The sequence below is a fragment of the Sturnira hondurensis genome, unplaced genomic scaffold, assembly GCF_014824575.4.
Source record: "Sturnira hondurensis isolate 20B ecotype Veracruz unplaced genomic scaffold, ASM1482457v3 Scaffold0018728, whole genome shotgun sequence".
Classification (NCBI taxonomy): domain Eukaryota; kingdom Metazoa; phylum Chordata; class Mammalia; order Chiroptera; family Phyllostomidae; genus Sturnira; species Sturnira hondurensis.
The window spans coordinates 7,895,794-7,918,194 of record NW_028091359.1 but is presented as its reverse complement, the minus strand read 5'-3'; the positions used below and the strand labels follow the sequence as shown (position 1 = coordinate 7,918,194).

At 48.8% G+C, this 22,401-nt stretch overlaps 1 protein-coding gene across 1 annotated transcript in view; it reads left to right on the top strand.

The window, feature by feature from the left end:
- PRKCA (protein kinase C alpha) overlaps positions 1 to 22,401 on the top strand; it is a 361,661-nt gene that overhangs the window by 107,770 nt on the left and 231,490 nt on the right. The window lies entirely within an intron of this gene.

Sequence of the window (22,401 nt, the reverse complement as noted above, 5' to 3'; positions counted from 1 at the left end):
TCCAAGTCAGATACACTGAGAATTGAGTGAAAATGGCGAGGGGACAATGTGCCACTGATGAGGCCTGGAGGTTGTTAGAGATGCTGGAGCAGCTCAGCCGTGGGATGATTTACAAGCCGAGTTCAAGGAATATGAGAACCCAGACGAGAGGTGAAAGGCAAGTGATGAAATGGTGTTAGAGGAACCAGCAGAGCAAATGCAAACCCCGACGACCCACGAGAGAGCTCCCTGTTTTAAAGGACAAGGGAGAAGCAGCCCTATGGAGAACCAGAGGCTGGAAATGCAGGAAGGAACACGTGTGGGCTCCAGGTCGGGAGTTGGTAGCACAGTGCTCGCAGAGGAGGAAGAGGGGGTGAGGAGCTTCCCCTGCAAAATGAGGGAGAGAACGCAGGTGTGCAGGGGGAAGGCGCAAACAGGTTTTCTCTCTAGGGGGAAAAAAGCATTTTTGACTTGCATGTTGACGTGTCTCAAGCCTTAAAAAAACTTCTGGTATTTTCCTTTTTGCAAATGATGTTTCTTATTCATAATGCTTCTAGGCACTGGGAAAGAAGTAATTTGGAGAGTTTTAAAACTTTTATTTTGGAGCAGTCTTCTCCTAGGAGACGCAAGTTGGGAAACAGTTCCTGAGTCTGTCAACTGGAACAGTGGAGCCAAAGGCCCTGCCTGCTGGGCGGCCCCAGTACAATTTAGGAATAGAGAAGCCAGGCGTACCTCGAATCATGATGCTGCAAATTCCGGAAATAAGTGGGCAGTTCTTTTAACTTCCCTTTTTTGACTTCAAATAGATTGGCCAGATGAGGAGGCTAATCCCTTAGACAGCCTAAACCCGAATAGGTGAACTCTCCCTCCCTCCCTGTTTCTGCTTAGTTTTCTGAAAATCCTTTACCTGTCAGTCAGTGCTTTCTAAGAACTGACTCACGCGTATAAATATCTTTTAGCAGGTCCCCTTCCTCTTTGGACACCACGAATAAACGCATCATGTGACTTCACAACTGTGCAGGCAGGCTTCTCGAGGAGGCCCTACTGTGCTGTTTCTAGGGGCTATTGAGAGTGGACAGCAAATTCCCAAACCTGCAAAGACGTCAGGGAACAGTGTCCTGGAAGAACAGGGCTTAGTGGGCAGCAGCTAGGGGTCCCTTTCCCTCCGCCCTCACATTATGAGACTGGGGTTGAGACAAGCCCACAGATTTTCAGGACCCGCTGATCTCGGTTCCGGGTCTTGGGTGGCACTGAGGGTTCCGAAGCGTCTCACTCTTTCAGTTTCCCCACCCGCAAAGCAGCTCTGTGGGCAAAGGGCAAATGCAGGCTTCTCAGTGCCTCCCACACTGGCAGCCTCGCTATGTCCGGTGGACACTGTCTGGACAGGTGTCCTTAAGAGATGAGTGATTGGTGTGAGAACATGGCCCCATGGTGGGAAACAGCCAACTGGGCCTTTTCCTGGCCATAAAACACTAAAAAAAAAAAGAGTACTTCAGAAAGGAAACACATTTTCTTAACTTTGCTGGCCCAGCTTTGATCATTTGTGGTTAGTTATTCTTTTACACCAGTTGCTTCGTTGAAACCATACCATAAAGAGAAGATGGCGGGGGCGGGCACCGGAGAAGTAAGCACCCCCTCAAAACCTGACATTTAGTGAGGACCTCAGTGCATAAAGCATCATAGAATCACTTAGAGTTTGTGTCTCGTTTGGTGTCCTTCAACCCTCCCCATGACCATAATAAATTAGACGACATCGTGCCTGTACTTCATAGGTGGAAAACTCTGTTGCTCCCAGCCTTCCAGCCCCACAGCAGCTGGCCTCATGCTGTGTTGGTCTGCAGTGGGTTCTCTTAGGTGGCTTCGCAGTTTTTACAGGGCCTTTCATTGTGCTTTGAGGTTCCTGCCTGAAGGTTGGAGATCCTTTGAGGTTTGTTGGAAAAGAGGGTGTGGGAGTCCCCGCTTCCCTCCATCTTTGTCAAAGACTGTGACGAGCCTTGGCTCACACGGTCTTTTGCGGACGTCCTTTCCAGCCAGAAGCACCGTTGTCATCACTGGACGAGCAAGCTTGTCGGCCGTGTGAGCTGAAGGGCCTGATAAGCTTAGGCAGAAAAAGGGAATCAGCATCGCTGTTTCAGGAAGTAAAATAAGGGTGTTTATTTTGTTTTGTTTTTCACCTGTGCCTACACTCCCTGGAAATCCCAAAATTAACGCAACAGCCTTCTGCTGATGGATTTTCTACATCACACCCAGAAAGAGCTTGGCGATATGTAGGCCCCTTCTAAATAAGAGGCTTGCTTTTTTTCCCCTCTCCCAAAATGTCCTTTCCTTATGAAATACCAGAAACATTGAGTCCTAAAATATCTTCAGTCATTGACTTCTAAGTGAATGTAACTGCACTGAATTGATAAGCCCAAGTTTCTTATGAGGTAAATCAAAGCAAATATAATTATGATATATGATATGATATATGATATAATATAATATAGTTCAGGCCCCACAGTTTTAAGAGCCCCCCCACCCACCAAAGCTACAGGACAGAGAAGACTCTTAGTCCTCTGTAATTAAAGGGGGTGGCGACTGTAACACGTAGTGAGTTTTCATTCTTTTTTGATTTTATTCAACTTAGTCACTTTTGAATAGCTTGGTTATTCAACAAGTGGACAAATATTTACTGAGTTCCCATTCTCTCAAGTCCTGTGGTAGATTCTGAAGACAGGAAGATGTGGCCTCCCAGATTTTTGAGTTCAGCAAGGATGGATATGTGACCATAAATCCAAATATTTATAGAGTCCTAATGACAATGAGTGACATGAGGGTGAAGCACAGAGCCCTGAGCATGCCTCTGATGGGGTTGTGACCTGAGCTGGGGCTAGTGGTTGGGGGGCATGGGGAGGCCTGGACGTGGCAGCCAGGGGCTGAGGGTGGGCTGGCGAGCGCCAGTGAGGTGACACTGGTCCTCGCAATGCAGGACAACAGCGCTGACCTGATCGGGTGTTCTCAGTTCACAGCCCCCACCGGCTCCTTTCCGGGGCAGCTGGGGAATGCTGTTCTCAGGGGGCGGAACCCACATTCCCCTTTCTCCTTAAAGTCTGCTTCTGCATCTAAAAATGAAGTGGGGTCCCATCTGTCTTCTGGTTCTTTTGGAAGCCCTTGAAAATGTTTGTTATTTTTACACAGCTCCATGTGACTCTCCTGCCCCCGAGAGAGCTGCTCGTCCCCCTGAGGTGGTTTTGCTGTCACACTGTCTTCGCAGAGGAGTCGAGAGGCCTGGAGTGCCTCCTTCCAAAGGGGCGGGGCGGGGGGTGGGTGGCGAAGTCGTAGCTCCTGGGCTGTACACAAAGCCTGTTTTCCTGTTGTCTTTGTTCTGACACAGTGAGCTTAATCCAGACCAAGACAGAGCATGACCGTCACACAGAAACGGTCTGCACCCTAGCACGATCCCTGAGGTTCTGTGTGTATTTGCGTCATAGGAAACACTAGTGGGTCATCTCTGGGTGATGGTTTTCTTGGAATGAACCCACGCTGGCTGTGAGCTTCTTGTGTTCTTATCCTATACGGCCTCACGCCCCACTAGGCAGAGTGGCCTCTGGTGAGTGGTGGATGGCTGGCTGGACAGGTCCCAGCCAGGTGGCTTTATGGCTCCAACTCTACCATGGGGTATTTTTTATGTGGTGTCATCTTATTTCTTCATGGTGTGAGTCTCTCTTCTGGGTCTGTCCCCTCAGCCTCTCAACGGGTCTCCCTGCCCCCCAGTCTCTTCTCTAGCAACTGGTCTTTAAAGCAGCCAGCCCCCTCCGTGCTTCCTGCTTACAGTGATTGAGAGGCTTCCATTGTTTGCAGGATGAAGGTCAGAATCCTCTCCCCGGCCTGCAGGCCGTGCCACCTGCTCTTTTCTGAACCCCCTTCCCTCAGTCTCCAGGGGCCATGAGGGTGCCCTGCCCCCTCCCTCTGTCCCAGGCCTTCACTTGGGCTGTTCCATTGGCTTTGAGTGCTCTTCGCCCACCGGTCACCTGGTCCTGGTGGCTGCTTCCCTCCAGTGCCCAGTGGAAATGTAGCTTTACTCTGAAGACCTTTCTTTCCTTGGGTCCCAGGCCATCTCAGGTCCCTCCCTGATTTGCTCTTGTATCCCCCACATCTTTTTCTTCCTAATGATCACGCTCGGTGTGATTATATTTAGTCTTGTAATTATTTAGTTGACATTTCTCTCTCCTATCAGACTGCAAGCTCAGTGAGGCCAGAGGCCATCTTGCTGTTTTTTACCCTGAACCCCAACACTTAACACGTATACCTGCTCAACAAATACATACCCAATATTTACTTTGAATATGCATTTTTGCTTTTTCGTACACACACATGCACACTCTTACGTTTCTGTCTTTGGGGAAAGCTGTTCTGGAACTGGGTGGCTGTGAGCAGTTCCTTTATTCCTGTTTGCCTGGGAGGGAGCCACGTTTCCACACTGTGGGAAGCACAGCATCGCAGCCGTGGACGTGAATGGGAGACAGCTCTGCCCGTGGCTCTCCCACCGCCTCTTCCCGGTGACATCCCAGGCTGATGTGCTTCTTGCACGGGGCAGTTAGATCCCCTGGAATTCCCAGTGGTTATCAGGGACCTCATTTTATGAGACCAATAGCTGGAGCTCAGAGAAGGTCAGCCCTTTCTCCATTGTTGCAAGTGGTAGATGAAGGTGTTGAATCAAGGTTTTCCAATTCCGGTCTGATGCCGGGGCTGCCCTTTCTGAATGGTTTCCATGCTGGTCAATTACATTCTATAACGATGAACAGGCTGGTGCCTCACAAGCTCTGCACTTGACTTGAGGCTTGAAAATAATGAATGAGAAGTAAATTGGGGGACAACTCTGATGAGGTGGTTGGCATCTGCCCCTCCTGGGAAGAAAGCCAGCCTTGGTACCAGAGACTGAAAAATATGGTTGGACCTCTTACATGCCTTCATGTACGGAACTGAGGTTGTGTTTGCTCTGGCTGCAGAGAATTCCCCTGAGAGCCGGTGGGAGGCAGAACTTAATAAATAACTCACTAAATAGGTTATATGCTTTTCTTCAGCTGCAAGTAGATGCCTTCGTCCTGATGAGTGACAAACTGTGGCATGTTGGGATCCATGAACCCAAGTCAACACAAAGCCTGCTGTGAGCCTCCCCACCCCTGGGAAGTGGGAGAACTGGGCCTTGGTAACTGACTCACGGCCACCCGGGCTCACTGTCGTGACGTGCGTGGCCCACTGAAAGGGAGGAATAAACCGTACAGTGGATGGAGGAGAGGTTGAGCTAATATTAAATTCCTGACCACACACAACCTAAGGAAAAGGAATACTTCCTCGTTGCCAGAAGCCATGAATTGGGCTGACAAGATACCGAAGGAGAAGGGAAAACATGCAGGTAGATCCCTGCTTCCCCTGGAGAAAGGCCCAAAATGCAGGCTGGAATGGGAATCACGGGCTTGGCACCCAGACAGACCTGAGTGGGAATTTGTGACCTGCCTCCTACCAGCCTCGGGAAGTGATTTCGCCTGAGTCTGCTTCTGATTTGGTAAAGGGGGAAGGATGAGCGTGACTGACACCTCCCCGGGTCGTTGTGATACTCAAATGCCACAAGCATGTGACGGTCCTAGTATTGGTCCCAGCACGAAGCTTGGTGCATATTTGTTGAGTGAGCAGCGGGAAGGAGGTGCCAGGCCACAGAAGTCAGCCTGGAGCACTGCTCTGTGGGTTCTGGTCCCCGCAACCCAGGGAGGGACTCCTGGAACAGGCCGGCCTTTGTGTTGCCCCGCTGTCTCATTGTATTCAAGGCACATGTGTTTTCACACCTCCGTGTTCTAGAATCTCACAGTGTCTTACAGTCAATGGCATGCAATAGGTTCACTGGCAGCGTCCTTTTTTCTTCTTAGAGGGACATCTTAGCCAGGGATGGCATCTTGGGTTTCCCAAGACCCATCGACAGGTGACTCTGGAGAGTAGTTGGCTGTCTGGGGGGTGAGGCCTTCAGTCTCAGAGCACTCCCCCTCCTGACCTTCAGGGAACAGCCCCTTTTCTGGAAGAGGAGGGATTTCCCTACTAAGTTGGCGGTTTCCACAAGTCGCTGGTTAGGGGGTTGAGTGTCAGAGAGCAGAGGCTTATCTTTGAGGCTGGGGTTCAGAGGGTCCCTTTGGAAAGGTGTGTTGGTGATAAATTCCGGGGAGAATCTTTCTCTGTTGTCTGCCTGTGTAGGAGTTTGATTTTAGCATTTGGGATGGTGAATTTTTTTGTCGAAAGGCACTCCCACCTCTGGAACTGTGTCTGCACCTGCTAGAGAGAATAAAGCTTTTAAGAGCAAAATATAATTTTCTTCCCTTACATGTTCCTTTTCTCAGTGTTTTAGAAAATCCCACTCAGTTTTCGGAGTCCTTGAGTACCTTTCCCCACCTCTCAGGACACCCACCACATGTACCATAGCATGCACACACCACACACCACACCACACACACTACACACACTACACACGCACACACTGGCTGACCTCAGGGACCTTAGTGAGCACTGGGGTTCGTAGTGACACCTACCTGTTCCTGAATTTACCACCTGGACTCTCCTTTCGGTGTCGTGTTTGTGACCCTGGCCCAGGATGGCACTTCTGAATAAAGCCAATATCCCTGTTTCTCTGGTCCCTTTCTCCCTGGGGCTTGAGTTCCTATTTACTTGTCCAGGCATTAGGGGTGCTTCTGGGCTGGAACCCATATAGGACTGAAAGGAAAATGGGGGTGAAAAGAGCTCTGCTCCCTGTGGAAGAGCCTCCAAGGCCAACAGGGCCAGGCTGGCTGAGAGCAGTGGGTCAGGGCTGTTGTTGACACTGGGGAGTCCAAGTATTTGAGGCTAGAGGTCATTCAGAGCAGTCACCTCTGAGTGGAAGGCTTCTGATGCCGTGATAAGGGGGGATCCCTGGTTACCAGGGTGCAGGCCTAATTGACATCATCCTGGGAAGAGAAGAACTAATTAAGTGTGACCCTCTGAGGACCCGAACAGTGTAGAAACACTCACTTTGTGGCCTTACACACATGGTGGGGTGCTGGGCCCACACTCAGATACACCTGCTACCCCAGCGCTCAGGGCTCTGCAGAGTGTGCAGGGCGGTGAGCAGTGCAAACAGCGGCCATGCCCGTGTTCCCATGACCTTCACAGCGGAAGCCTCAGGGTTGGGTCTGTTGTCTGTGGCAGTGGTGGTGAGGGTTTTAACGTCTGTGTTGGGGCTGGGTTTACCTAGCCTTACACCAGGAGCTACAATGGGCCTTTGAGCCTGTTTTTTTCTGATTCCACCAACCTGGGTCCTAAAAGGGGTGCTGCTTTCTAATTTGATTAAGTGATACAGACTCGCTTCCCACTACCAGTGCCCACCGCCCTTCCGGAAGACCGGGGCTGTGGGCTGTGGGCTGCGGTCCTCCTCACTGCGGCCTGCCCGGGGGTCCAAACACTGCAACACCCCGGTCTGCCTTCTCTGAGAGGGAAATGATCCCCGTCCTTCCTCAGCAGCTTTGCCCCGGGAAGGTGAGTCCGGGCACTTGCAGGATCTCTCGACTGGATCCTGGTGGGGACACAGTGTCATTCTGTTTAAAAAATACAGACTGAGGTGGGTTTTCATAAGCTGCTATTTTGTACCTTCATCTAGATTTGGGTAAAGGGCTCTGAGCTCCGCCTGCCCAGGGCACTGGGGTTTGGACAGGCCAGTGACTCACTGCTGTCTGCACTCAGTGGTTGAGCAGATCCTGACCGTCTGCTGTGACTCATCCCCAGGAGGCTGGCCCAGGAGCCCTGAGAACTGAGGTTCCTTCCTGGGGCTGAAGTGAAGGAGCATCTCAGGGCCCCAGTGATCCTCCAGCCCTGCAAGCAAGGGGGCAGCTGAGATGAATAGAGAATCTGATCAGGGGATGGGGGGGGGGGGTGTCTTCCTGCACTGATCTCAGGATGGAAACTTCTGGCTTGTTCTGCTTATCACACGATTGTTTCTGAGAACATGCAAAACCCCTTTAACAGTCAGCAGTTTGCTCATTATTTACTTTTTGTGAAATAGACTTAATCCATATGCACGTATGGTCCATATGTTTGTGAAATTCTTAAATTAACAGAATCACTTTCTTTTTTTACTCAGTTGGCTCCTAGCCCAGAGTCCCCTCTTCTCCAGACAGCACCAAGCAGGCACTGGCTGACACAGTTCAGATGGCAAGCCTGTCCCCAGGGGCAGCGGAACAGTGTCCGCTGTCCACAGCCTTTTGTCGACACATCTGCTACTCTCCTGAGCACATGCCCAGGGGTGGGATCCTTGCGTCGCACGGCAGCTCCACATTTAACTTCTCGAACTACTGCCCAGTTTTTTTCCAAAGCAGCCACGCCAGGCTGCGTTTCCGCTAGCGGTGCATGGTGCTTCCAGGCCCTCCACGTCCCTGGCAGCGCCGTGATCCGTGTTTCCCGACGGCCTGCTCTCCTGGGTGTGACGGGGCAGCGCACTGTGGTTTCCATTTGCCTTTCCCTGTGACCGACTGTAGGGAACGTCTTTTTACGCATTTCTTGGCCACTTAGATACCTTTTTTTGGAGAAACAGCTCTTCATATCCTTTGCCCACCTTCTGATTGGCTTGTCTCTGTGTCACTGAGGTGCTGGAGTTGCACATACAAGCCCCTCGTCTGACGTCGTATTTGCAAGTATCTTCTCCTGTTTTGTGAGCTGTCTTCACATTCTTGATGGTGTCCTTTGAAGCACAAACGTTTTAAGTTTTATTGATGTCTAATTTTTTTTCTTTTGCTGTTTAGTATTTTGGTGTTGTAGGTAAGAAGCCAGTGCCTAAATCCGAGGTCGTGAAGATTCCTTTGTTTTGTTCTAAGCGTTTTGTAGACTGTGCTCTGAAATGTAGGCATATGATTCATTGGGAGGTGATTTTTACATTCTGTGCAGTAGGCAGTCCGAATCATTCTTTTACATGTGTGTTTGCCCCAGCATCGCTTGTCAAAGAGACTTTTCTTTTAGTTCAGTGTATTTAAACAAAAATAAAATTTTACCCATTTTTCTCTCTCCTGCACCTGCTGCCTCTGGTAACCACCAGTCTGTTCTCTGTCTATGAGCTTTGGTGTGTGTGGTACATGTATATATATTTAGATGAAATAAATTTGTATGTTATATGTGAGATATATAACTTATTAGATTCTTCATATACCATCTTTGTTTTTTGCTGATACATTTCACTTAACAAAATGACTCCCTTTTAATCTAAAAAATAGTTTACTGTAGTGTTAAGTTTCAGAACAACTTCAATATCAAGCCATCAGAAGACGGGATAATGAATTATTAAGAGAGTAAGTCCTGTATGTGGAGGGCTCCCTCCCTGAGAATGTTTTGGCTGGAACCTTAAAATGTTAGTAATGTGTGGACAGTGAAGAAAGTGTCATATTCTTGCATACGGGATGGTGACAGAGCTGAGAGGTGGCAGGGATAACTAGAGAGTAGGGGTGTTGGAAATAAGAAACAATTAACCTGTGTCTTTTGAGTCCCATTTCATTTCCCCCAGCGCTCTGCGCTCAGCCTCCTGCACGCAGCGTTGGCTGCTTGTCCGGGTGCGGCCAGGTGAGTGCTGAGGGGAGACTAAAGGTGTCCATCTCTGTGCTCGGGCATCCTCTGATGCAGTGGACATCTCCCGGAGGCCGAGAGAGAACCGGTCCCTTCAGTGCCTACTGTCTAAGCATCGTGTGAACACCACTCCCGTGGAGTGAGTATCTGGTTAATTTTCTGTGTCTGCTGGGCAGTGAGCCTCTGTAGGCGAGGCTGTCTTACTCACTCTGGGGTCTGTGGCTTAGATGTACACATAACCCAGAGAAGGCACTCAATGAAAAGTTAGTGGATTGAATTAAAACCTTGAATTGCATTATAAAATTTAGGTTCTTCAGAGTGAAGTCTTGGTGAAAGGTGGGAGTTGTGTTTCATTTTGTGCCTTTTTTTCCTAGCAAGTTGTTGTTATATCACGACTTTGTTCTGTTGGTATCAGAGTGCATACTCAGTATTTTTAAATGTTAAGGTAACATGGGTCATTAGTTACCTGTCATTATTGCAATTTGTCCTAATACGGCATTGTGAAAATAAGGTCTGGTTAAAGGGAGCAGTGGATTTTGCTGCCTTGGAACGCAGTGAAAGCTGAAAGTCAGTTTGGGACTCAAGCTGTCTGATGGAAGTTATCGCGGCATCTCAGCCGTGCTATGCTCTTTGAGACCTATTCGGCCCGGTGCCATTAAACTGCTAAATACAATGAGGGTGGCGAGTTGGTGAGGAGCGCAGAGCCCCATAAATGGCTTTAATCTTTGGAAACTCTATCTGTGCTGGCCCTTTATTTTGAAAATTAGTTGCACAAAAATTCAAATGTAGTGGTCAAATACATTAGGAGCTGATTATTCAGGTTATAACAAAAGTCTGTACTTTAACAAGAACCCACTGTGGGGTTCCCGAACTCTTTGATTTGCCCAGAATTAAACCAAGTGAACAACCCCCCCCCCCCCTCACATCACAAATCCCTTTAAGCAGTCCATGAAACTGTTCAGACAACTTTACCTGCAAAATGTGCTCTTGCAGAGTGAGGTGACACTGTTACCATATAATGGTGCTCTGTGGACAGGTAAAAGAAAAACTCTGGCCAAAAATTTTTTTTCTGGAGTATTTTAAATTTATTTAATCTGTCAGTTTGCTCAGTTTTTTTCCTGAGTTATTTATATTATTTTAAAGAAAATTATCTCAGCTTTGGGGAGGAAAAAAACTTAACATTAAGAAAACAAACATTCTGTATGAGCTTAAAAGAAATGGATAGGTAGGAAAACTGAGGCATTTTTTGCAACTCCTTAACCATATTGCCTTTGAAAACCAAACATACATAAAATTGCAAACAAACTCACATTGGTCTCGTTCTCTTTCTGGGAATCAATAATCTTTCATCTTTGCCATCTTCAGCCCTGGTCTCTGCCCCCAGAACTGACTGTGTCCCTTGCACTGTGCAAACACAGAGTGACTTTGTTTTGGCCATCGTTCAGGTGCAGCTCTGTCCAGGGCAAAGGCACCTGGGGATAAAGCAGGACATCTGGGGCCCAGTGAGGCAGGCAGCACGGAGGTGGTCCAGCACCAGGGGCTTGCTTCTGGGCTCCAGCTTGTTCCTCCAGCTTGTTGTGCGCAGGCGCGGACCCTGCGTGTGCTGGCAAGGGGCAGAAAGGGTCAAAGCTGGGGTCAGCCTGTCAAAGCTCCTCCCACCACTGGTGCCTTGGCTCACCTGTTGTCCTCGGGTGTGGGTGATGAGTGTGTCTAGTGTTGCTAGAAGCTTCAACTTGGACGCAGCATGTCTGTACTCGTGTATCGATTACTTTTAAAAAGCGATTTCTCATTTTGTTTGTTTTCATTATCAAGGAGGTATCCTTTGGGGCATGGGAGGGGGGTTCCCTTTCTTTCTTTAAAGCGTCATTTGCAGCCTTGACAGGCTGTCACTGGGAGGGAGGGAAGAATAGAGGCTCTGGAATCACATCTTTGTCCGTCGTGAACTGGGTGACCTTTGTCAAGGTAGCTGATTCACGCAGCAGTCACTGAGTGGATGCCTGTCGTGTGCCTGTTTGGTGCCCGGCACCAGGCAGGGCCCTCCAAAGCCTCCTGTGGTGGAGAGGGACACAGGCAGGGGCGTGGCTAAGGAAGGCCCACAGGACGTGAGGCAGGGGCATCCCACCAGTCTGCAAGGATTGGAAATGGCTTTCTGGAAACCGGGAGACTTACCCTTGGTCTCAGTTTCCTCTCTGTGGAGCAGGTATAACTACCTCAGAGGTCAGTGCTGAGTCTTAAGCAGGACAGGCAGAAATGTCTGCTGCACAGTCTGCTGGCTCATGTCCACTCAATCTGGGAAGGGTGGGTGTCTGACAGGGGCGTGGAAGGAGGGCACTCACGGCAGGGTTTCCCAGGGGACACAGGTGGAGATGGACAGACACTTCCTGAAAAGAGGAGGTACCAAGGGAATGGAGGGCTTGGAACTGGACAGAGGTCCCAGGGCAGGTGGTGGTTTGCCCCTGTGCACTAGTCCCCAGGTGACTTGCATCCACACCTTGGCACCTTCTTTGCCCTGGGGGTTTTGGAGGAGTGTGGGTGTCTGCTTTTATGCAAAGGGATGACAGCCTGAAGTTCTGGTTGCCCAGTAATGGCCTCCTGTACTGTTGTCTACTTAGCTCGAATAAATTGTTCTGAGTTACTTATGAAAACCACTGAGTCGTGCAACTGCTGAAACATTTTGATCTTCCCATTTTAACTTGAGAAGAAAATGGTGCTGTTTGGAACTGCTGTGTGGAGGTTTCCTGCGGAGCGAAGTTTTAGAATTGGGCTGAAAGGAGAACGACCCATTCTGTCACTCTACCTAAAAAAAAAAAAAAAAGTTTAGTGATGGGAAGAAAAAGAGGTGAATGAGTTTCCATTGATTCAGGCAAAACCCCAAAGTGCATGTAGCCTCTGGTCCCCCACTGTTCAATCTTTGATTTGTCAATTCATTAACCAAGTAGCATATTGATTAAAAATTAAGAAATTTGGAAAATTGGACATCAGTACTCATCTTGAAAAGGAAATGAACAGTGTGCATGCTGGTCTGGTGAAGCTGCATGTTAAATCCTCTTATTGCTTCAGCTATGAATACTGGGGTGTTTTTTCAGCTTTGATCTGTAAGTGGTGGTTCTAATGATAGAATATAATAGAAGTTAATAGTAAGGAGTGGTATTAAGTTCAAATTTTTAAAGCCCAGAATTAGAAATAATTTTTCCTTCTGGGATAAGTTGAATGAAAGATGTTTTCTTTGTTTTGGTAACATGCAGGTCATGTGCAATCTAAATTGTTACTTCTCAGAACGGTGTGATGCGCTTTTCTAACCAGTGTATGTCCACAGGATGTTAGTTGCCGTATCTTAACATCATTAGAGAGTGAGCAGTTATTTTGGAGGAGCAGCTGTGTTGCAATCCTCTGAGCGTAGGTTTTTCTGTCCCAGTGGAGCCAGAAAGCGAAGTCCCTGCTGGGTGGAGGGGTGAGGAAGGATCCCTGAACCCTGTGTTCCAGCCCACCAGCCACGGTGTGTCCATCGCAGGCTCACGAGCTTTGGGTTTCCTGTGCATTCCAGCCGACTCTTGGGCGAATGCACTCTTTATTATCACTAATAAAGACAAAGGCCAGGGACAGAAATAATTTTTCTAGTCCTCTTGGCAAATACTTTTTGGATTCAGTCTCAATCTAACCGTCCAGAAAATGTGATTGAAAGCAGGACATTGCTGGGAAGTAAATCTGATTAGGGCTTCCTGCGTCGAGGTCTACAGCAGCCATTTCATTGTACAGGGCTCATTCCTCACTTATAGAAATTTGTTTTATGGTCCCACCTTGTAGCAGGGACACTTCCAGACTGACCCAGGGGGCGGGGCCTTGGGTGACCTTCCGATACATGGGGCCTGGGTGATTTCATTTATTGAAAATACTACTAGTACTTTCATTTTGTCTAGAGAAGTGTCTCCAATTGCTTGCCTTCTCTTTATTTGGGTACTCATATTACGCCACTGAAGCCTTTGGCTCTTCCTCGTGGCCTGTGTAGCATTTTTCCAGATGGGGTGGAAGTGGGAGCCCCAGAGTTCAGGTGCAGCACAGATGTCTCCAGAGGTTAGCCTTTTACTTGGGTGCTTCTGGAAAGGGTAATAGGCTTTTGCAGGCTTTCCCAGGAAAGTGGAACTGGTGTAGCAGAATGAGGGACTGACTGCCCATGCTTCTGCCTTAAGCATTTTATTTCTTCTTGAGATGTTGTACATTCTGGGAACCGCGAGGAGCCTCCTCACCACTAGCCATGCACCCACCCTGTGTGTCCCTGTTACATTGAAGTCTGTGGCAACTGGGCCAGTGTGCTCCTGGCTAGAACAGTGAAACCCATGAGCGGGCTTCAGACTTCATTCCCACACTGGCTGACGGAACCACAAACACAACTGTCCTTCAAAGATGATGGGACCTGTGATGGCTGTGTTCTCAAACCACAGGGCCCATTTAACCCCCCACCCTGCCTGAACCACACCGAACCATGTGGGTGTGGAGAGGCTCACTTAGGGGTCCTGTCCGGAAAGTCAAGGGCATTTTTTCCTCATGGCAGCCTGTGAGGAACAGGAAGTCCTCCTTCCCCTTACTTCCCATTGGCTAAGTGATAGTGGAAGTGGAATTACCCCAACTTGGAAACCATTCATGATGGAGCTGTGGCTTGGGGCAGGAACACTGGGGTTGGCAGGGATCAGGGACCTCAGGGGACCCCAGAATGAGACTGGAACTGGCACCCATCTACCATTACCGATCATTCGCAACCCCCTTTTCCTCTGTTCACCCACAATCTCTAGAATCCTTCGACTTGCTTCCCTTTCCACTCCCCCTATCAGTTTGGGGTTGAACTGGCTGAAAGCAGGACATCACTGGGAGCTAGATCTGATTAGGGTTTCCTACAACATTTCTGGGGTTTCTTCTACAAAATTGGTCTCACTGTTTTCCACTAGCTTTCTCTCTGATGGAAACACATATCTTCTCAAGGCTTTGGAGATAACCATTTAGCTTCCATGGGAGTCAGAATAGGTTTTTTCCAGACCCATATCAGGGGCATCCAGGCTTTTAAAATCGTGGGATGTGATGATTAAATCGATCCCTCCATTCCTATTTAGCTGTCAGTATTGGACATGAACCCAGTACTTACGGAGACTTTGGTTTCTTTCCAGAAACAATTCTTCATCATGTCCTAATTGTATGATGTGATTTTAGTAGAATTAATATGAAATAACGTAAAATTATACAATTAATGGCATTCAGCTTCAAATTACAGCCTGTGCTCCCCGTGGGGCGGTGGCTTGCGCGTGGCAGCCGTGGCAGGCGCCAGGGCTCTGACTCCTTGGTCCATGTGCCAGCTTCCTGGGGGCAGCACTTTGGGGCCGACAGTCTCGGAGAGGCAGTGCCTCGGGGGCAGGCAAGGTCAAGGTGGACATGGGTCTGAAATGCCTGGTTATGTAAAGACCAAGGAGGTCAGTACTGTAGACTTGGGAGTGAAAGACTCAACATTATTTTCTTTTTTTGAGAAGAAAGCTCAGACTGAGGCCTTCAGGGTGGGAGGAGGGAGGATCTGGGCAGGTTTCGGGGTTGCGAGGTAGCCACCCCCGGGGCAGGGAAGTTCCTTGTGAGGTAGGGAAGGCGCCTTCCCTTCCTCCTTCACCGCTCACTGTCAGCTGGCCCACCACTGACCCCGGGCCACGCCAGGCAGGGACAGGTGCCTGGCCAGGGCATGGAAAGGCTGGAGACAGTGGGCCCAGGCAGTAGAAGGCTTTGTAGAGGGAGGAGGGAGCTGGGGAGGCAGATGGCAGGGAAACGCTGAGTGTGTAGCTGGAGGTGGGATGTCTCTGGTGGTCTTGGCTGCAGGTACGGACTTCTTTTTCTCAGCTGAGGGCTATCTTTAGATTAGCATTAATAAGTCGGGGACTGCCTGCATTCAACTTCTGCGGCTTCTGACTGTTCTTATTTTCTTCACCAACTGACTTTATCCACACTGTTTATTGGGCTGTGCATGACCAAAGAAGGAGCCCAGTTCTTTTTGGCAAGAAAAGTTCATTAATTTTAGTCAGCTCCCCACACGTTTTACAAATGTGCCTGAAGTGCATTGCCTCTGTGGGCCACCCAGACGCCACCACGCTGCCAGGAGTGCTGTGTTTTCAGACAGCCAGGCCGGCCTTTCCCGCTGACACTGCGAGAAAAAGGGGCGGCCCTCTGGAGCGTCTGGAACTACAGCTGCCAGGAAAAAGAATGTTCCATACCGAAGTGTCGGGCAGTATGCAGACTTTATCTATCATTCCCGGCTTTCTGAAGATTATCTTCATTTCTTAGATTCTGTAAACAGCGATCGCCTTATAAAAGAGATGGAAGGTTGGCCGTGCCAAACTCCCTCATCCGTCATCTCAGTGCGCTCGGAGAAGAGTCCCACGGTGGCATTTCGACTTACTGGGGTCTTACCTGTGTGGGCTTCTCCTTCTACTTAGCACCTGGGGCCTCGAAGCTGGGCCGAGACTGCATTCCCCACCTCCCTTCTACTCTAGTCTGGGAAAGGGTTTGGGAAGTTCATTTAAACCTTGTATGTTGTAGGCCCAGCCGTGCTCACGTATTTACTCCCCTTTTCTTATTTCTCCCTGTCGTGGGTTGACGGGTGTCCCCTCTAAGTTCACATCGACTCAGAATCTCCCAGCGTGACCTCGTTTGGGAAGAGGATCTTTGCAGAGGCAATTCATGAGGGTGAAGTCATACCAGATGCAAGTGGGCCCTAAATCTAAGGACTGTTGTCCTTATAAGAAAGCCATGTGAAGACACAGGCACAGGAAGAATGCCACCTGTCAGCAGAGGAAGAGAATGGGGTGATGTGCTGGCGAGCTAAGGGACACCCAGGACAGCTGGGAGCCACCAGAAGGCAGGAGAGAGGCTGGAACAGACCATCCTGCAGGGCTTCCTGGAGGAGCCAGCCCTGCCAAGGCCCTGGCCACAGACTCCCGGCCTCCGGGGTGGTGAGAGGAAGCACGTCTGCTGCGCTAAGCCACCCCATTTATGGTGCCTCTTTACAGCAGCCCTTGCTGTCAGATACACCGCTCGCTCCCTGTAGTTCTGCGTCGTCTTTGCCCGCTTGAATAGGGGGGCACACTGCCGCTCACTTGGCGTTCTTCTTGTCTTCCCCTGGGGGACGAGAGTGACAAGTTCTTACAAGCCAGTTTGAGTGGCCTAAGCTGGTTTTCCTTCCTGCCCAAGACTTTGTGGGAAGCCGGTGTCCCCAGACCCAGTCCAAATAATCCGAAGCCCTGCCCAGCTGTGATACAGGGTCTTTTCTCATCTAGACGATAAAATTGTCATCCACTTGGCCAGCTTCTGGCCACAGCTTCTGTGCTTGCATCCAGCTTTCTCCTCTGCTGCTTGAGATAATTTGGGGCTGATTTAGAGGTATGTTCAGGTGTCAGGAGAAGACAAAAGCCAAAAAAACCCTTCTTCACATCTCGCCCTGCCTTTCAAGACTAGGGCATGGAGCGGCTTGGGTCCTAGGAGAATTGGACCATGCCAGGTCCCCATCACTGAAGGGTACACACTAGCCTTTCCAGGAACAGCTTTCGTTGCTGAAACAAAAGCGCAGAGTGGGAGTCACAGCAGACAGAGAGTCTATTCCGGGTTCAGGCCAGCTACAGGATCCCAGGTATGCCTGGAATGATAAGGTTTCCACCAGTGTGGCAGTGGTGGGTGCCAGGCTGGGATGGAAAGCTTTTTTGCCTGGAGTGATCACAGTGAAGTGATTTAATATTTCAGTGAGAATTTAAGGGATAGTGTCATCTTGGAATCCTCTCCTTTGCCTGGAGCATCACTGCTATTTTAGGCGTTTGTCTGAGAGAATAGCTGAGTTCTTTGTCATGTATTTGGGCCTCTATGGATCAGGAAATTAGTACCTATTTGTGCCTCTGCTGAGCAAGACTGCCTGTGTTTGGGGTAAAGAGATGTGCGGGGTTTCCTAGTGTGTGTGTGTGGGGGGGTGATAATCACCTACCTGGAAGTCGGGGAGGCTTAGGTGACCCAGCTCTGCTTCCAGCTCACTGCTTGCTGGAATATCCCTGTCGGAAATGATGACCATGGTGTCACTCAGAGCTGGTGACAATGTCAGATGTACAGAGTGAGGTCAGCGTGGGTTTACAATTGTTCATATGGAAAATAATGCAACAACTGATAAACAATAATACAAGAATAAACTGTGTCGCGTACTCACAGCTGTCAACCTACTTTGGCCCCACCCTATCAAGCCCGAGCACGACTCCTGGCCGTCTGTGAGTTCTCAGTCATTACCGTTGGCTGCCGGGTGCTTCCCCACCACAGCCTTCTCCTTTACAGGAGGGACAGGCGAGGCCTGGCACCTCTCTGGACTCCTGTTCAATATTCAGACCTGTCGCCTCTCGTCTATCAAGTCTGGAGGGAGCAAGCAGCCCGACGTGAATACTGCAACCTTCACAAAGTTCTGTCGTGAGGGCAGTGACTTCTAAAACTAGGCAGCTTAAGATGAGGTCTCCAGAATACTTAGTTGGTGGGGGATACGGATTGTCCTTTTTAAATATTGGGATATTTAAACACGATAAAGAACGGTTCTGCAGGATGCACAGTGAGGCTCTAGGGTGTGAATTGATGTGCTTTCTGTTTAGGGCATTGGAATAAAGTTATAGCTAAAGGATTTCAGTTTCAAAGAAATCTACACCTTTCTGAAATAGAACCTAGACTCTGGGATTAAACCAAAACAGCGTACTAGAGACAGCTAGCATAAAAGCCCTAATGTCCCATTCTACGTGTCGTCGAGTCCCCTCTAAGGACTCTTTCAGTATCTTCTGAAAATTATTTTATCATGATATTCCTTATGGGTTTGGCTACTGACTTTCCTAGTTTATATGAATTTGGAAAAAGCAAAGGGTAGAAGGAGGGAAGTAACATTTATGAAATGACCACTATGTGCCAAGCCCTTGACATGGCATTTGTGATCTCCATTTTACCGATGGGGAGGTAGAGGCTTAGGGAGGTAAGGTAACCTGCTGAAGTCGACACAGCTACGCAGTGGTGCCGTGGGGATGTGAACCGGAGTGGGATTGCCTGCGTGGCTTTCCCCCTCTTGCCTGTGGACCACCTGCATGGAACAAAAGGCAACCTGACGTCAGCAGACGCACTGAAGCGCTCATTGCGACCGACGCTAACCAAAGACCAGCATGGTCAGTCCTCACTGGGAGATGGAATTAATGTTCTGCACCTCCCATGTGAGAAGGCGAGGAAGCACACACTACAGTACCCCCGAGGAAGCAGGGGTTCAGCTTATTTGAAAAGTTGTGGTCTCCCAATCGGAAATTCCTCCGATTGGAGACCTTGTCTCCTCCTGAAGCAGGGTCAATGCGATTCTGCAGGGTCTCACTCTGCAGATAAAGCCATCTCGTCCAGTTCCTCCTTGCTGAAATTCAGAAGCAAGGAGACAAGCATGGTCATGGGCTGGGAGATGTTCTTGCTTGTTTTTCCTGTAGTTGTGACCGTGTTCTCTTGGGAGTGTTTTTAGGAAAATAGTTATTTGGGACATTGCTGCTGTTTTGTTTTCTTGCTTTTAGTGTACAAACATTGCTCTCCACCTGTTTCCTGGCACTTTCTTTTTTCTTAAAGCACTACCACTGGAGAGTGCATGCGGCCGGCTGGGCGGTGGCTGTCAGTGCCCCGTGGGGCATGCGCGGGGAGGCTTGTGTCAGCCAGCCTTGAGTAACCCATCCGCAGTCTCTAAAGATGAATCATTCATGAAAGCAGGTTTTCCACCCCGCTCACTGGGTGCAAGCTTTTCTTGCAAAGTTGATTTTGTTTTTCAGTATTCCCTTTGTCTTTCTGCCTGTTTCCTCACACAGTTTCTGAAATATGAAGTCCACAGTGGCTTTTTCTTCTATTTAGTAAGGCCAAAGGAATGTGCGTTCTTAGCTTTAATTGTCATGCCATGTAATGAGTTCTATAAATGAAATCTAAGATTAACGATTGTGGACTTAGAAATAATGCTGCCGAGTTGAATGCGGCGTGTGGGTTGGCGCGTGCATGTGTGTGTATGTACATAAATATTCATGACTTGAATAAAACTCATGGTTCTTAACATGATATCATGGTTCTTACTGCTATGTAGGGGTTTTTCCTTTGTAAATTAGCTCCCTCGAGATTTTATTTCATTTAAACTCTTCAGGTGTGTGAAAAGGGTCTTGTGTACAAGAGGAAAACATATGTACTGAACACGCAGGGTTGGTACACAAAGGCAGGCCCCCCCAAGCCCACCTGCTCCAAATCTCACTGCCTTTCCGACCCTGTGCACGCCTGTCGTGCGTCTGTTGGTTCTGAGTTTTAACAGTGCAGAAGGGGAGAAGGACAGAAATCACTCTCTCTGGCTTCGGGCATTTATTGAGGTTCAGTGGAATACAACCTTGTCTTGTCCTCCCAATAATCCCTCTGCCGAGGCTTCGGACAGCCAGCCGAGCTGCACCTTCGAATGTTACTGCTAGGTGTTGTGCCCACCTGCCAATTGACGGGGGGCAAACACCAGGCCCTAGCGTGTCCTTTACTGTAGAAGCAGAACGGTGCTCCCTGGATTTGGCAAGTGGGAGCTAACGAAGACCAGCAAAGCAGCGGCCACAGGCTTCACAGGTCCTAGCTCCTACCCCAGGGTTTACTACAGAAGAAGGTTTAAGAAACAAATATATCCAGCCTTCTCTGAGCCTCTGTCTTGATATGTTTTTGAAGGTCACATGCCATATTAAAAATTTAACTGCTAACGTTTCTGCATGTGAAAATATTCTTCCAATTAGACTTCTGCCAGACTTGTTGATCAAAATCAGCTCAACCTGAATGCGTTACCTTGCACATTAAAGAATAAGTAGATCAGCATCTAGACCAGAGGTGTCAAACTCATTTTCACCAGAGGCCACAGCAGCCTCGTGGTTGCCTTCAAAGGGCTGAATGTAGTTTTAGGACTGTAAATATGTTACTACTCCTTAACTAGGGGCAAGGAGCTTGGCACTGCCGCCAGGTAGAAACAAGGTGGAGGGCCCGATTCAGCCCACAGGCCTTGTGTTCACCACCTGTGATCTAGTGAAATGTTCCAGTTAAAGATTCTCAGTGGAACAGCAGGGTAGCGTGAGTTGTGATGACCAGTTTCAGGAATCCTTCATTTTTTGATGTTCAAGATGAGACAATGACCTCAAATTCCATTGAAATAATAATTGCTCTAATCGCTTTTTATGCCCATTTTGTGATGCAGTGATTGAGGTTTGGCGAGCTGACGTAATCTGCAGACAGAAATGATGTAAAATGTTAACAGAAACCAGTGTTTACTGGGCACTTAGGTTTACATTATAATAATAGAGCACAAAGAACATTAACCTGAGTACCGACTTGATGTGGAAGCAATGTGTGGGTTTCCTGGGAGCTCGTGAATTTATTGGCCATGGGGTGTTTGATAATTGGCAACTGTGGAGGATGAGCACGGGATGGACGAGGGCTCCTAAGTCCTGAGGACATCCAGCAGGATGTCAGTGAGGTGTGTCGGTCTTCATGCATAGTTTTCGGTTCTTTTCTCAAATCTATAATTTATCACTTTTTTAAAGGAAACCTGGATTGTGGACCAAGGGTGTATAATGAGTTCACTGACCCAGGACAGGCTGGCCAATTCCTCCAGTGGATGGAGGCTGAAACCTCTGGTTTCTGAGATGGGCACACAGGACCAAGCCTGGCTCGTCAGTCATTCCTTCTCATTGTTTCCTCATGAAACAGCGTCTATCTAAATCAAGGGTGTCACACTCATTTTCACCGGGGGCCACATCAGCCTCGAGGTTGCCTTCAAAGGGCCGAATGTAATTTCAGCTCCTTGACAGTTAAGGAGTAGTTACATTGTGTACAGTCCTAAAATTATTTCAATCCTTTGAAGGCAACCACGAGGCTGATGTGGCTCCTGGAGAGAGTGAGTTTGACACCCCTGAGCTGGAAGGACACAGAGGAGGGCAGGTGAGGGTAGAGAGCGGCGTACAAGCAGCCAGCGGGCCCACTGGCTCATCGGCGGGGCTGCTTGACTCTGAGACCAGAAAAAGGCATGCACTATCTGTATCCATGCAGAAATCGTGTTTTTCTAAATCTTGAGTACCTTGCTATATAGCAAACCAAGAGTATTTTATAACCAGACCTATATTATCTGTAAACTTTTTCATTACATCGATTTGTTTCATTCTCACAGTAGATGAGACTTATATCAACTGTCTCTTTGAATTTACTTGAGCACATCGATAGTTCTCGTCAATTTTAGATCACTGCTCTCTCAGCCAAGACACAGGCCGTCTTCCCCAGCGATGATGGCAGCTTCCTCGGAGGCAATTTACAAAAACGCGGCCACCCCTTCCTACCACCTATGGTTTTTGCTTTCTAAAAAAAAAAAATACTGTTTTGTGCCTCAGAGGAATAGAATGTCTTCTTCCAGAAAAAAAGGCTCTCTTACTAGAAGTAGATTATTGTTGTTTGCTGATGGCTTCATTTTCCCCAAAAACATGCATGACAGAAATGGCTCCTCATTTAGTAACTCCTGATTCCCCCCTTTTTCCCAGCATCCTAGAGAAGGGCGATGGCCGCCCGTCTTGCCCTGGCTCACAGGTAGAGGTGTGGGAGATCTTCTCCTACAGTGATCTGTCTGCCAGCCCGCGCTCAGGCCGCAGGGCAGCGCAGACCCCTTACGTCGAAGGGGCTTGCAGACACCCTTGTCTCCGACGGGGTGATGTTAACAGTGCTCCAGTTTCGTCTCCCATAACCAGATTTCTTGTAGCTTATCTGGAGTTATCA